The sequence below is a fragment of the Bombus affinis genome, chromosome 16 (assembly GCF_024516045.1).
Source record: "Bombus affinis isolate iyBomAffi1 chromosome 16, iyBomAffi1.2, whole genome shotgun sequence".
Lineage (NCBI taxonomy): Eukaryota > Metazoa > Arthropoda > Insecta > Hymenoptera > Apidae > Bombus > Bombus affinis.
In genome coordinates, this window is record NC_066359.1 from 3,954,811 (window position 1) to 3,969,951 (window position 15,141).

The following is a 15,141-nucleotide window of genomic DNA, read 5'->3' on the forward strand; positions in this document are numbered from 1 at the left end:
TACATTTAAAAATTACAAAATACAACAATAGTGTGGATAAAACTGTTACTTAGGTGAATTTCTTTCTTCCTTTATTTATTTAAATTGTTTTATTTTTTAGTTTTTATCTCAGGAGCTCCTTTTGTCGAGTTCCACTCGACATTCCTTCAGTTCCACCTTCTTTTGTGAAAAACACCAGGATTGTATCCTGGAAATTGTTCCAAGATAAATCATACATTTAAAAATTACAAAATACAACAATAGTGTGGATAAAACTGGTATTTAGGTGAATTTCTTTCTTCCTTTATTTATTTAAATTGTCTTATTTTTTGGTTCAAGTAAATATCAAATAAAACACTTAAAAGCGTTGGCAGATGCTGCTAACGAAATTGAAATAAAATTCGCAGTGCAAAGGGTTAATATTAAATTATTAATATTGTTTTTCTCCAGAACGCTGAAAATGGACACACGATATTTATGCAACGAGCCATCGACATTGTGTATAGCAATTGGTAGTCGCAAAAGGGTTAAAGACGTGCTGTCAATTTTATCATTGAGTTCATCGTCGAATATAGTTTGCATAGGCGAGCTAGAAACTTGGTAGTGGTTTTATCACTCAACAATAAGTGTTACGACGTTCATTGAGCACTTGACGCGTGACGATGCATATGCATTTTCATTCATCTTCGACGCACGTCGCGTCGTCGCTTCCATTTTCACTTTTTACGATGACGTAACCGGCCGATTTAGATGTAATTATTTGCAAACTAGTTCACACTCCATTTATCTCATCGTGCAAATATTTTTATTGGCTGATAACGATGGTTAAAGGATTTCACTCGGTGTTCTTCATTCATATTTGCCAGTAAGAATCCATTGGATCGGGAAATGGAAAAGTCGCAATTCTGGCGAAACGGCTACCGATTACCAGTCACGGCTAGTAATTATCAAATTCCTGATAATTAACGAGATTCGATCGACTTTACCCTCTCATTGGACTCGTTGCGCATCGCCTTCGTTACTATTCAATCCTCGTGGGATCGGTTCTCTTTTCCAGCCGATCGAAATTGAATCAAATCCTCTTTTTGCTTTTGGAGAGCAAAAGAAAATTTACAACGTAAGCGTTAGGAGAAAGGGCATTGAATAGAAGTTCGATCGGCTAAATGTTAAGTTCTAGAATAGTTGGTATTAATTTCAAAAAGATTGTACTCATTTACCAGATTTGAGATGGCTTCCAGTTGACTTAAAAATCTAACGTAGACTTAACTTAAGGTCAACTTAAATATTCTTTGAAATTGAGCAATGGATTAATAAACTTAGGGTGGTTCGGTTTAAGTATGCAGATGTATTGTACTATCATAATTGAGGCAGTAGATGTTAATTTCACTCTGCAAATGAGTTAAATTATTAAGTTTGCTTTGATATTGTAGGTTTAAAGTTTAGTCGAGTACTCAACTATTAGATTGGGTTACATTAATTAGTCGCAAAATCAAGTACGTACTCAACTACTACATTCGCGTTAGTCTTGAGTTAGTACTTAATTAGTACGTTTAAATTAGGTTTCAGATAACTTCAAAATGGTGTGCCTCGCTATTGAGGTAATAGGTACTTGAGGTACTTAAAGCCACTATTGAGTTCACATGAACTAACTTTTCGTTAGATGTAAGTTCATTTTAAGATTACTGGGTTTGGATTAAGTTAGGTGATTACCGGATTTACGTTTGCCACAGGTTCGTTTTACACTTTCACTCAATTTTCATGAAAATTTGTTACTTAACACGAAGCACTAAACGCTTGGTACCAATTGAGACGCACGATCGACTGATAAACTTACTATACTAATCTGACACTTAAGGGGGTGTCCTGAATTAGAATGTTCAAAAATAGCGTCTTTTTGTGATTTTTTTTAGAAGGGAAAGAAAGAAATGAAGTTATTGAATTTTTAGGTATGCTTTTATATATATTTAACGAATACAACAAAATTTTTTTTAAAGTAAAAAGAAAAATTATAACAAATTTCTCAGCCTATTTCATGGGCTGCAGCTTTAAATCGGCGTGAAAGATCCAGCTCGTAATTCTTGACCGAAAGGAAAAACCAAAAAAGGATTAAATTATTATATATTTTTCTTCTCGATGAATTAAAAAAGTTCGTGAAAAAGTTTATTCAAATAATCGTTATAGCACCTTAAAGTTTATCTTTTCTTTTTATGAAACACATTTTTTCTTTAAACCCGCCAAAAATGTTTAATTTCACACTATTCTCTGCCTTTCTTTTTTAGTTCATCGAGAAGAAAATTATATAATAATTTAATCCTTTTTTGGTTTTTTCTTTCGGTCAAGAATTACGAGGTGGATCTTTCACGTCGATTGAAAACCGCAGCCCATGAAATAGGCTTGGAAATCAGTTATAATTTTTAAGGACACCTCCTTAAGTCGTTACTTAATGCTCGAGTAATCAGTACTCAAGTCGATGTTTATATCCATTAAGAATTTGTATATATTGTAATAGATCGTCATTGATCCATTGGCTGGTTTGCTGCTTAAAATTTCTTGCGTGAGTGCACCGATGTTTGCCACGGTGAATCACTGAATACATTTTCACAGAAATCGTCGTATTGGCGTCAGATCCGGAAATAGATTCATAAATTAAATAACGTATAAACAGTTGCATGCGATCTTTACCGATGACATAATTTTCAACGTTATCCGTTAATACGAACGAGCTTCTCCTATAAATTTTTCCTATCGTTAAATAACACTGTTTGTAAATTTATCTCATCCACTAATTTGATTTATATTTATTTACTTCTCAATAACCGTAGCTGTCACTGCGTTTATAAGTTGTGATTTTTCTGTGTAAGCAACATTTGCATTCTTAAATGTCGCAAAGTACAAGGTTAACGTTACACAACCAGGTTAGAATACGTATCGTAAACGTATCTGAGTATGCAAAACTGTACATTGCAAAACTGTTGCTCGGATGTATCGCCGTTAATCCATAAGCAAACCGGCGGCTGTCAGACGAATCTAATTGGATGACCGCAAGGTTGATTTCTTGCTGAAACACTTAGCGCGTCGTGCATATTTCAAGCTTTCCCAGCGATGGCTTCGACTCATCATCGAGTTCTATCATTAGTATGGTATTTAGGTCTTCGCTTGGACAATAAATTAGATTTGAGGAAACATATAACATTAAAGACAAGACAAGTTAATCCAAGATGTAAAGGCACGTGCTGGCTACTTGACAGAAAGTCAACATTATCACTGTGTTGTAAAATACTTATTTATAAAATAATAATAAGGCTGGCGTGTCTCTCGTGTCAATCACTTTTAAAAATACTCCAACAATACTCAAACAAAACGCTTCACGATGCTTTGATGTCCTATGCATCGCAGAAACAGTACAAGAATAGAGCAACAGCCATCACATGGAATTAGATGTTCACAGGAATCGACAATTGCTGAAGGAACGACAGGGTCCTAGATTCATTCAATACTCGCTTCAGTGCCGATTGCTCTGATACAAAGAAGGAGAAAACATCGAGTTCGTTTTAAAAGGAACGAGGCAATTAACTCGAAATAATTCGGATCCATTGAGATTCCATTCTCTCGTTCTATCTTCCGCAAGTACAACAATTTACTTGATTGATTTATACCGACGAGTTGTAAAGTATAGGAAAATATAAAAAGAGAAAGAGATGGAAGCGTTATAGCGTTAACTGAACATGATTGTGTCGTTATCCATTGAGAACTTGAGTCCCAAGTTTGGAATGTTTCTGTCAACTTTAAGCGAGTGTTAAGTCTGGAGAAATTGAAACTTTGGTTGAATTTAAAATTGTGCTCATAATCGCGAATACTGGAATTATTTTAGAGATGGTTATTTAATGTTAAGTTCAATCTCGAATCAATGTTAGATAATGTTCGAGTTATTGTCGAGTCGCTGTTGAGTTTTAATTGAGTTACTCTTGGGTCAATGTTAAGTGAAATTTGAGTCGTGATAACAATTTTGAACATAGAAATTAACTATTAACGTTAAGTCAATCACGAGTCAGTGTTAAGTAATATTTGAGTTACTATTGAGTGTTTACCAAGTTTAAATTATACTTACGCCGATGTTAAGTGATGTCTGAATTGTTGTTAAGCAACTATTAAGTTTAACCTGTGTTATTTTTCAGTCAATGTTGAACTTCTCTTAATGTATATTGAGTTGGTATTCGATTTTATTTGCGTTGAGTAACTTGTTGAGTTCCTTGAGTAACTTGTTGAGTTCCCTTGAGTAACTTGTTGAGTTCCCTTGAGTAACTTGTTGATTTCCCTTGAGTAACTTGTTGATTTCCCTTGAGTAACTTGTTGAGTTCCCTTGAGTAACTTGTTGATTTCCCTTGAGTAACTTGTTGAGTTCCCTTGAGTAACTTGTCGAGATTAGTTGAATTGCTCCTGGGTAACAGTTGAGTTAATTTGTTCATTTCTTATCTGCGAACAATTATCGAGAACTTGCAGATATTTTCTTTAATTTTACTTGTAGTATTCGTTTTTTTCAGAGGTCAGGAAAATGAAGATACTCTCTGGGTAATCGACAAACTGTCAAAGCATTCGATAATTTGACGACGAGTAGATGAAGGGAACGGTTCCCAGATGTGTAAATGTTTCCATCCACTTATCTCCCGACCAATAATCAGAAATCAATTTTACATCACCGGTATATAATTGCGTAATTGTTTGACAAGCTGTTCACACATTTTGCCTGGCCTCGTTCATCCTCCCAGGAAATCGACATCATTTTCTAATATTACCTTTTCACGACGATCATCGTTATTTACCATACCTGAAAACCGGTTTCCCGGATGAATCACGATACTATCTTTTCTCAATTCTCTTTAGTAGAAAAGAAAAAAACAAGTTTATTAGTCACGTATGCTCTATAACGCTATAACATTACAATTTCTTTTCTAGTTGCCTGTCCTCGCAACATATTTATTCCGATTTAATTATCGTTTCTTTTTTTCTTCCTTAATCGATGTCCTCTAATTTACAACATTAATTCGGTCATTTTTCTTTCATAAGAACAAAGTTCAAAATTAACTTAGATTCGTTCGATTTTTTAAATATACTTTTCAGGGTAATAATATTTTTTATTTTTTTTTTTTCGTTATAAGACTAAGGTGGATGCGTTAATTGAATTTTTGTATCGTTCGTAGTTAGTCTTTAAAATATACGTTCATTCGGAGGAATATTGGAAAAATCGGAAAATACGATAAAATTACCTCATGGTCGTCCTTTTTCAAGGATAGTGAGCATATCTGGGTTAATATTCGATCGATACCGGAATAGTTTAGTCGATATTACTTAGGATTTAATGACAGCCGATTAACGAGTGGCGTGGGATTGATCGAATCTCGGTGGCCAGAGAAATTGTCGACCAAATAGGAGACAGGAATTACAAGGCGTGAGCACTCCATGTTCCCGCTATTCCCTCTGCCGTGTCTATCTTTAGTCCAGACTCTACAGAGCGTTTCAAAAAAGAGATGCATAATCTTTCCACGAACAACTTATACCGAGAATCCCTCTCCAAAACTAATATCAGACAAAATTTGGTCACGAAAAGTTCTCAACAAATTGGCTAAACCTATTTTCGTTTGATCGGCAAATTTAGGTTAGAATTTGGTAACCTTCTTATCTTTCTTTTTTCGAACTGTCAAATGTAATAGATTTCCATTAGATTCGGAATAGAATTGCTATTGGATCAAATTTGAGGTTATGTAGCCCATTGTAGAATAGTTTTATCAGCCGAACAAGATTCAATCGACATTAATTTCAATACGAAGGTTAGTAAATTTAGGTTAGGATTCGACTTGGCTTTTTATTAACTTTTAGCTCGTGCTCTTAAATGCCGGATGCACGTAGCTGAGGTTTGACCTATGAAATCAGATTCGAACGTGTTGCGAGGTTGTTGTATACTGGCTGTCGCCAGAGCTGGATGTTAAACGTTAAACGACACAAGTCGGATGCCATCACGAGCCCCTAGAATCAAGCGTCGCGACAGTGGTTCGACGAAGAAACGAGTCCCTCGTTCCTCGAATCTCACGCGTCGTTTGCTCGAACGATTCGGCTAAAGTCGCGAGCAGACGTCATTATGTGGCAAGACACAGCCGTTTGAAACTTATTCACCGCGTCTGCCATGGCTCGTCGCCCTTTTTTTCTTTCAAAAACGTCACGCCAGCGTTCCACCGATACTTGACACGGCCGACACGACGCCCATTGAAACGTGCGTGCGCTCATTAACGCGCGATGAAATCGAGGAAAAACCGCGACACGCCGCATGCTATGCCGGATAACCCGTGTCGACCAAGTTTGGTTCCGCGCAAACGGCATTCTGGTTGATCTATGAGACCGCGCGAGTCTTCGAATGGTCAGGAATATCGTCTAAGCTCGGTAAAAAGCAACTAATTTGACGGAATATCGATGAAGAATTCAAGTCGAAGATGCTGAATATTCTAGAACCTCGTAGATTTGGACAAATTCTTTAAAATCTAGCGAACTCTTCAATGTATGCAGGTTTCTTCGTCTCTGTTTCTTCGTATTTCGTTCGTCGAGTATCGAGCTGCTTTGCTTTCGCAGAAACGTGATTCTGTCTGATCATCCAGTTTACGAATAATTAGGTCTTCCAGCCAGCAAAAAGTGGTCAATTTGATGAAATGGATGAAGCATCGCAGTCAAAGTTCAGACTCTCCAAATATGTTTAACAAGGTCCTAAAATCCTAGGAAAGCTTTCTACGTACCAAGATTTCTTCTACATTCTGTCTGCCGGCTTCCAGACGAACGACAGAGGTTTCAACGAATTCTCGAAAACCTGGGGAAACGTTTCTCGAGCCTGCGGAAGAATTTTCTTCTAATTGTCGCGTACTTTCGCTTCCTTCGTTTATCTTCAACTGGCAGAATCTGATATTTTGAACCAGGAACACCCAGTTCCCTGAACCTCTGCACTAAATTTCTATTCTCGAAACATCTGGTAGATGCGACACCCACGATCCTCCAACTGCGCAACGCTTTCTCACCCCGAACCGATCTCATCCCGAATTCCATAAAAATCCTTCGCGTTCCCAAGCATACGAAAAAACGACAATTAAAATCCCCAGTGAATAAGGCCACGTGAAAGAGCAACAAATGTTGCGCATACGTTTTTCCACTCGTCTCAGCGGAGCTTTCTTTTGTAGAGAAATAGGCGGTGGTGGGGGTCGAAAATGATCGGGGTTGTAGGGAAAGAAATTGCTGGTTTTTTCTTCTTCTCGCCCCGGTAACCAGAGTATTTGGGTCGCGTGTCCCACATTCCGGCCATGTTGAAGTTAATTGCAGGTGTTAACGACGATTACCGTCGTCTGTGCCGGCTACAGGCTGTTTATATCCGTGTGTGTCTGGTCTTTTGTGCGACCAGGTCGAGCGGGATGAATCAAATTTCTTCCTCTTTGTTTCCTGCCTCCGCTTCGTAATTTCGTCCCCCTTCTTCTTTTTCTTCTTTCTTTCTCTCTGTCTCTCTCTTTTTCTTTTTTTGTTTCTTCTCTCGTTCTCCCTCGCTCGTTCTCTTTCCTTCTCCAACTACCCTCCTCAGTTCAGCCATTTTTTCCCCCTTTGCTCGTCGTTTCCCTGTCGGCGAAGAATGGCGAATCGTCGACCTGGTATTTCTCGAGGACAGATTCCTGCCGTTCGAACCGTTCCGCTCGCAGCTTGAGAACATAGCCACGAATAAGCTTCCGATTCTTTGGCTCTGTCTATGCGCTGGTAACTGTGTCGAGATCCGTTTTGCTGGCAAATTTTACGTGCACGGTCGTGGCTGATTTTTATATTCGGTTAAGGCTAGGATAACGAGGAGCAACGACGTTTCGTTCGCGTCTTTTGCGATCTTTAATTGCTGTCTTCGCTGAATACGATTTTGTGAGATTAATTTTACAGCGCAGCAGCTTTCTTTTTTACATCGGATCCGATTCTTCTTCTGCTTTGGGTTACGGTGAAATTGAGGAAGAAAATTTAGTTTGCGTAAGTTTCACGGTGGTTTAGAATGTGGCGGTGCGCTGTAATTGGATCAGAAAATTGTAAGAAAATCCCAGTTTTGATTTTGCATGTAATTATTCAGCCGTTAGCTGATACCTACTCGCCCGCTATGGTGTACTGGCTAAAAAAAGGAAGGTTTCTAAAATGAGAAACCTAAAGAGACGCTATGATTTTACAAGATGAGTCTATATTTGATTAGAGCAATTAATATTACATCTCTCGTTTTAGAAGGAAATCATAGATGTACAACATTTCTTCTTTTGTATTATTTTATTGAATTATTTATGATCCACTTTCCTGCAATAGAAGAAACGAAAGAACGAAACGACAAGAGAGGAACTTTTGGGACAACCTAATAAATAAATGGTAAAAGATCGTCGTCAGCACAGAAGTTTATAATTTATCAATTTTAAACCGTACTTTATCCCAATGTTACACGTACGCGATTTCTAAAATCACAGTGGAACAAGTCGAGCAGATTTGTTCACCTACTGCAGCTTCCAAAAATGATATTCCACAACGAATCGATCAAATTATGACTCTACCCTTCGACGCGATACATTTTCGCAATTGGCGAGATCTACATGGAGCGCCGGATCTACATACAGCGTTGTTCTGCGAAAAGAATAGCGAACTCACTCACGCCACTCTGATTCCCGGTCATACGATGGCAATGAAGCGCGAAATAGCCCGACAACGACTGGATTATCGCGTTACGGCTCGACAACCAGCGATCAATTATTCTATTTGCCAACGATAACTGTTGCAGCTCGTTATCTGTTGCACAGACACGCGCGCCACGTTCTCTGCCAGCTATGCGATGAGGATGCGGGGAAAAAAGAAATATCGATTAATAAATTAAATTGGCCGCGCTGAGTTCATTCCTTGAACTGTAGCGGTCAGTTGGTTTTGCATATTTCACAGGAGACCACCGTAAGTGCGTATTTATAGAAACCGTCTCTCTGTACGTACGTGCTGCCGAACAACGGCAGTTTTTCGGTGACGAAATTGCTGGAAATAGCAGAGAGACGGAGCGGCCCGGCTCCTCACGCACCTCGTGCCCCAATTCCATCGCTTTCTTCCACTACGTTGCCCCACTCGGGCCTTCTTTTCTCTGTATCAGCGGCTGTCCTCGTCATTGCTTTTATTGTGCGAATCTCCGAGCAATTTCATTGAGGAAGAGCGGAGAATAAACCAGGGGAGGCTTGCCAAAATTGGATCACTTAACCTGGCCAAGGTGCGTTGCAGTCTGACACGCCCCTACGATTCTCAGACTGCGCTGTTAGTGGCCGTGCGAGGAGAAGCTGGCCGATACGGCTCGCTCGTCGCAGTTCACGATGAAATTTTATTTTGAAGAATTATGTTTTGTAAAAAAAAAAAAAGAGAATCGACACTAATACGAAGTTAGAAACGAACGGATAATTTTAACAGTTTAACGATACACATGCGACAAAATTGCTATTCATTAATCATTGTACATGCTATTTGCTGTCTGTGATCTTATCTCAGGCAACAATATACCACTGTTAATTAATAGGTATCGATAAAAATAATGAATCAACGCGAAGCAGATAAAAGAGAAATAATCGAAAATGGATGAAAATTACTTGTATCGATACGCCTGGTTTCAGCGGCTTTAAACGTGTCTATTGAATGTTGAGGTCTCAGGATAATTGGAACATGTGTTTCATAGATTTGACGGGGCAGCTATTTATTACAGATAAATAGGGAACTTGATCGATGCAGCTGTATCGCTGGCTTCAGTTTCAACTTAGCGGACCATATAATATGCCAGTTATGACAGAAAGCAAAGAATTAGAGGGAGAGGAAGGTTCTTCTATCGCGATGTTGAAAATTCACAGAGATACCAGTGTTTCGGTTAGATTGTACCTGGTGTCCGAATACTTCTGCACGATTGCGATACATATGGAAGTATACTTACTACTTGCTGTTGGATGTAATTAAGATATTCGTAAATTTAGCTAAATTCTTTAACAAGAAGATGCAACTTTAATGCGTAACTACGTACAAAGAAGAGGAAAATAATGGAGGGATTGGAAAACGAAGGAAGAAGGAAAATACCGAGCGTAATCGCGCTTGCCATTTCGACGATTACGAGCTACGTTTGAATCGACCGGTACAATTAATTAGCAAACGGCGGTAGACGGGGCAGCGCGAATTCGCTGCGAAGTGCCCGAGGCAGATCAAACATAAGCGAGAGCAAGAGAACGAAGAGAATTAATTCGGTTTGCCGATATTCCGCGAAAAAAGAGCCGCGAGACGATTTCGACGAACGCCTGGCTCCGCTTATCGTCTCTTCTCTCGCAAGAAAACATGTTTTGTCGAGGCGTGTGACCCCTTTTTCGAGGCCTGGCCGACCGGATCTTGTCTTTTGACGAAGAGAAACGCCGTGGAAAAAAGTCGAAAAGAGAGACACCGGCCGCGGCACATTCAATTTACGTAATTCCTGAAACGAGAAACACCGTATGCAGAGTGAAAAGCGCAACGCATCGGCGGTTAATCAGATTTTTTCAGCTTGAAAATTTTCGCCAGATACTCTAATTGCTATGTCGGCCGCTATTCATATACGTTGAATCAGGTTTGGCAGCGTTGTTTTTTTTAATAAGGCACGTTTCATTCCAACATACAGCTGTCCATAAGTCATCTTTCCATTTAAAGGTCGTGCAACAATTTCTTATCCTGTTGTATCGCATATTGTTCCTAAAGCTTTCGTCTCGGATTTCTTTAGTTTGTTTTTTGAAAATTTGTAGTGGAAAAATTCAACATGTCATATATGATAAAATTATATAAAAATATATTTAAAAATCTTGTTGAATTTTTCCACTATTATATATATATATTATCTGATTTTTATTAAAAAAGCATCGATATGCAATGCCACGTGTGTAATTAAAGGTCTGTATTTGTGTCATCGAATGTCATCACTGACTCACTTTTGATATCTTCTCCTATCTATATTATACATACTCTATATATTATTCTATATATATACTGTCAGACTTTTATTAGAAAAGCCTCAGAAAAAAAAAAACACGCGTAATTACAGTCCCGTTTGAGTATACGATGTTCCACATGCGACACGTCATTGGTTAGATAAGACCGATGCAAAAGCAGTGACCTTTGGTACCGACCTAAAGAAACGCGATCGAACTTACTCAATCCACCTATATATAATCGAGCGATGACGTCACGTTTGTAGTAACGCACAACAGTGTTGGAATCTTGGCGAATTTGTTCGCCAGTGCCCGCGGGATTTTGATTTTATAAAAACGTTTCCGAGAATTTGCATTAATCGGGGACTTTTGTTCTTTCATTTTTTATTTCAAGAGATAGGATCAGGACAGGTCACGATTCACGATAGTCGGAGCAACCGAACGGGGATAAGTACATTCTTATCGTCGAAGATTGTACGAATTAAGCAAACGCTTTAAATTAAGTAAACTTACCGCGAGCTCGGCAAGAGAATAATGATTAACCGGTTCGATCTCAGCCGACAGGATATTAATATTCGATGGGCTGGTGTAATTCAGCAAAAGTGGTCTGTTATCGCCGCCTCTGCCGAGATAATGTCTCCATTTATAAACGGCCTGCAATATCTGTAATTTTACCTTGAACATTCGATACTTGCCGATTGTTATTGTACGGTCGAATTTTCGTGCATACAAATTGATGGGTTTGTGGACAATAAGGAGACAGCTTCGATATTTGAATTGTTTTGTCAGAGGTAGACATCGATCTTATATCGAAATATACGAAAATTTATTACTACGAATATCGTGGATTTAATTGTGAATTCGTCTGACAATTCGATTTTCATCGACTTTTCACCGATTGGTTTCGCGTTTCTTGTTCTATTCAAGGTCGAAATTGGGGCTGTCTCTCTAGCGCAGCAGCCCCATCGCCTGGAAAGAAAGTGGTTAACATAGTACAGACGCACACAAATGAAGCGTTTCATTATCCAAATATACAGGATATTCGGCTACAGGTGTCAGGAAATTTAAGAGGTGATTTTTGAAGCCAAAATAAGACGAAAATCAAGAATAAAGAAATTGCATTTGCGGCTTTGTTTTTTAGTTATTGACGATTAAAAATTGGCGAAAATACCCCTGCACGCGAGCAAACCTCCTTGCACGAACGAAAGGAGGTACACCGTGTGTGTCTCTCGTGATCAGTTGCGTATCTGCATCTGAAATGTCAATTATGATTATAACTATACAAAACGAAAACATGTTTCGCTATCCAAAAATAATTATACCATCAGAAGTTTCCAAAATTTGGAACATAAATTTCTCATGATTGGTAGAATATCTGCAGCAGCAAATTTCAATGATATTTGTACCTATGGAGATACAAAGGCACGTCCAAATTAAACGTATTTTTCCCATAATTTCTTTGGGTATTTACACTTGAAATTTCAATTATGGTTGTAATTACACACCCATCATATTCTTTAACGGACGCGGCACTTAAAAGTCGCTTACAGAGAAAAAAGAAGCATGTTGCTATCAGATAGTCCGCTTACAGGAAATCTGATCTTTGCGTTGTGTAATCGTTTCTTGCTTCTCGATGTCGATTTGCTTGGCGTAGAGAAAGCGTCTGAAGGTTCGTTTCATCATCCGTCGATGCATAATCTGGCCATTTACGGCTGTCGCTCGAACAAAACCTCGCTATCTCTCTTCTTCGTCCCTTTCCTCCTATTCTTCGCACGGTGTTTCCCGCCTTGCGGAGGAAACAACAGATTCTTTTTATTTCGTTGCTGGTATCTTGTCTAACACGGACGTAGATAAGTCTGCGTGATGATCGAACGTGCAAAAAAGTGGGTTACACTCTTGCGAATCGCAGGAAGGAAACGGTCTGCGCGCTGGCGGAGATTAGTTGAGCGAGAAGGAGAGCTCTATGCTCGCGAACTTGTCGTTTACACTCGGATGAATCGAATGTTCTGTGTTTCAAAGCACAGACTGCTATCTGTTTACTTGCACCTATCCTGCTACATAGCTACAGCAATTTACATCCACAGCAGAAATGTTACACGCTAGCTCGTGTGGTGATCAGAGTTCTGCAAGAAGCGTTCATCTAAGTTACGAATCCTTCTATCTTGTCAATTGTATAGAAAGGCTATAGGAAGAAGACTAAGAAGGCTCAAGAGTCTACCTCTTCTAGACCTACCTCTTAGAATTTGTAAATTTCAAAGATCGTCCCATTTGCGTCTACGAACGCTTATATCCTTGGAAGTGTACGTTAGATTGGAGGATTTTATTTTAGGGACTGAAGTACATGCGACTGGTCGTGGATAGTGTCTCGGAGGCCAGAATCAGAAAAGGTCAGCACTCGTTCATAGTACAAGGTGATTGGTTTCAATTTTAAACCAAAACACAAGGATTTTGAGAAGTAGGTTGAATTGGAAAACATTGTTGGCAGGTTAAAGGATACGAGAAAGAAGGAAGAATCAATTTTCCAGAAGGATCAGGAATGATTCTTGACTCCGCGTGACAGGCTGACTCGTTTCAGAAACTACGGGTCGAACTTGATAATTTTCACTCGCAGTAGAAGAGAATGCAAAAGCGTTTAATACATAGGTCGAATACAGTCTCTTGTTCATCCACTGCAGAGACTCTGAAGTCGCTTAGACTTTTTATCGACGCGTAAGTCTCATTCCAACCTCCACTCGAATAGAATTTGCATTGCACAGTCAGTGAAGAGGCAGTTTTCTCTTTTTCCGTCGCTGAAATCGTTTACCATCGAATTTCTGCGAATGAAAATGACACGCAGCGGCTGAAAAGAGAACGGATGCTCGATAACGTTGGAAGGAAACGACCACGCGTGACCCTGGCATTACACGCCGATCCGATTGAACGTGTCTTTGGACGTGTCGCATGAGTTGTGCCTGTTTCTCGAATTTTAATCGACTCGAGGCGCGAGAAGCCTGCGTACGATTCGATTTACGTAATAGCACGTGTAATACTGTAAAAATAGAAAGTGGCTGGCGGAAACGAACGGCCTGGCACGCGTAATTTACTCCAGAGATCTCGTGATTTCCCGGTTGCCGGCCGAACATCCCGCAAACGAACCTAATATCCCAAGGTTATCGTGTTTCCAATTAAGCGGCAATTATCCAAACATTTTCCATCCAACACTTGCGTCCTGCACACGTCGATCGTCATTACGGAGCTCATCAGCGATTGATTACGGGGAAAATGTACGCGCTGGCAAATCCACCGTGTCAAGGAATTCCTGTAGAAATTAATGGAACACGAACCTTTCCCTCTCTCGGACGCCGATGCTCTTCAAATTATACCGGCTGACTACGGGGTATGGTATTAATCGGTTATGCAGGCAAAAAGGATTGGGTTTCCGGAAGAAATCGCCTGGTAAATCCGTGGGGTAGATCGCTGGTTAATACATAGCTACTATTTTATTTTATTTTTTCGCGGGCCTGTATTAAAGGGCGAACATATATACCAGATATATCGCCAATTTTTCTCGCTTCTCAACGGTTAGCGTACGTGTAAAGGGACCATCGATACGTATTGTATACGGTATACAATTAATTGTATATATTGGGCTGGCAACTAGGTGATTGCGGATTTTGTCATTAAGTGGTAATGACAAAATTGCCAACCCAATATTTGATGTATACGATATACAATTAATTGTTTATAATTTTGGGTTGGCAATATTTTATGTATACGATATACAATTAATTGTATGTAATATTGGGTAGTCAATATTTGATGTATACGGTGTGCAATTAATTGTTTATAATACTGGGTTTTCAATATTTAATGTATACGATATACAATTAATTGTATATAATTTTGGGTTGGCAATATTTAATGTATACGGTATACAATTAATTGTTTATAATACTGGGTTGGCAATAGTTAATGTATACGGTGTACAATTAATTATATATAATATTGGGTTGGAAATATTTAATGTATACGATATACAATTAATTGTATGTAATATTGGGTTGTCAATATTTAATGTATACAATTAATTGTATGCAATACTGGGTTGGCAATAGTTAATGTATACGGTGTACAATTAATTATATATAATATTGGGTTGGAAATATTTAATGTATACGATATA

At 38.8% G+C, this 15,141-nt stretch overlaps 1 protein-coding gene across 15 annotated transcripts in view; it reads left to right on the forward strand.

Annotated features, from left to right (window-relative positions):
• The window catches only part of LOC126925425 (basement membrane-specific heparan sulfate proteoglycan core protein), a 190,090-nt gene that overhangs the window by 26,106 nt on the left and 148,843 nt on the right, over nt 1-15,141 (forward strand). The window lies entirely within an intron of this gene.